A 785-nucleotide genomic window follows, 5' to 3' on the forward strand; every position below is an offset into this window, starting at 1 on the left:
GAAGAGAATGTAAATGTAAATGGTGTACGAGTTTTCTAATATGAATTTACAAAGGAATAAAGAAAAAAGTATAAAAAGTATAACATACTATACAAGATAAAATACTAAATATGAAAAAGAACAACAGACAGTCTGAAAAAGTTTAGAACGCTGCAATACTGATAAAAGAATAAAAGTATATATCAGTACAGCAAAACCTATAGAAAAAAGTACAAAGTGCAGCGTTGCTAGAGAAGATATCAGAAAGAAGTATAAGTGCGCAATAGATAGTACGCAAAACAAATACTGAGTATAACTTTACAGGAGCACATAGCAGAAAAAAATGGTGTGAGAAACTGCCCTCAGAAATGCAGAATAGTGTTGTTTGATGTCCATAAACATCGCAATAGGTGAAACGGAATGGTGCATGTTAGCAAATTCATCGCAAGAATTGTGCCCAGAAAAAAAAAATCTTCAATACCGATCAGTTTTCTACCAATATGTTAAGAATTTCTCCACTTTTTCTTCTTCGATTTAACAATACAGCTTTAACTAATAAAACGAAGGAATTTAGAGAGTACTGCTAGAGTAGAAGATGTATAACATCGAGACAGCTATGTTGATGTTATAAAAAAGGTAACGGAATGTTTTTGGAAGACGTAATATGGAGGTAGAAATGTTGAACAGAACATTAAAATGCGTGTAAAACCAAACAGAACTAGATTTGGTCACCTGTTTATAAAATCGTCAGAGAAGCATAGATATATTCACGTTAATGCAGTATAGTATAACTGTAAGATAAAATT

Source organism: Penaeus monodon, chromosome 19 (assembly GCF_015228065.2).
Source record: "Penaeus monodon isolate SGIC_2016 chromosome 19, NSTDA_Pmon_1, whole genome shotgun sequence".
NCBI classification, from domain to species: Eukaryota; Metazoa; Arthropoda; class Malacostraca; order Decapoda; family Penaeidae; genus Penaeus; species Penaeus monodon.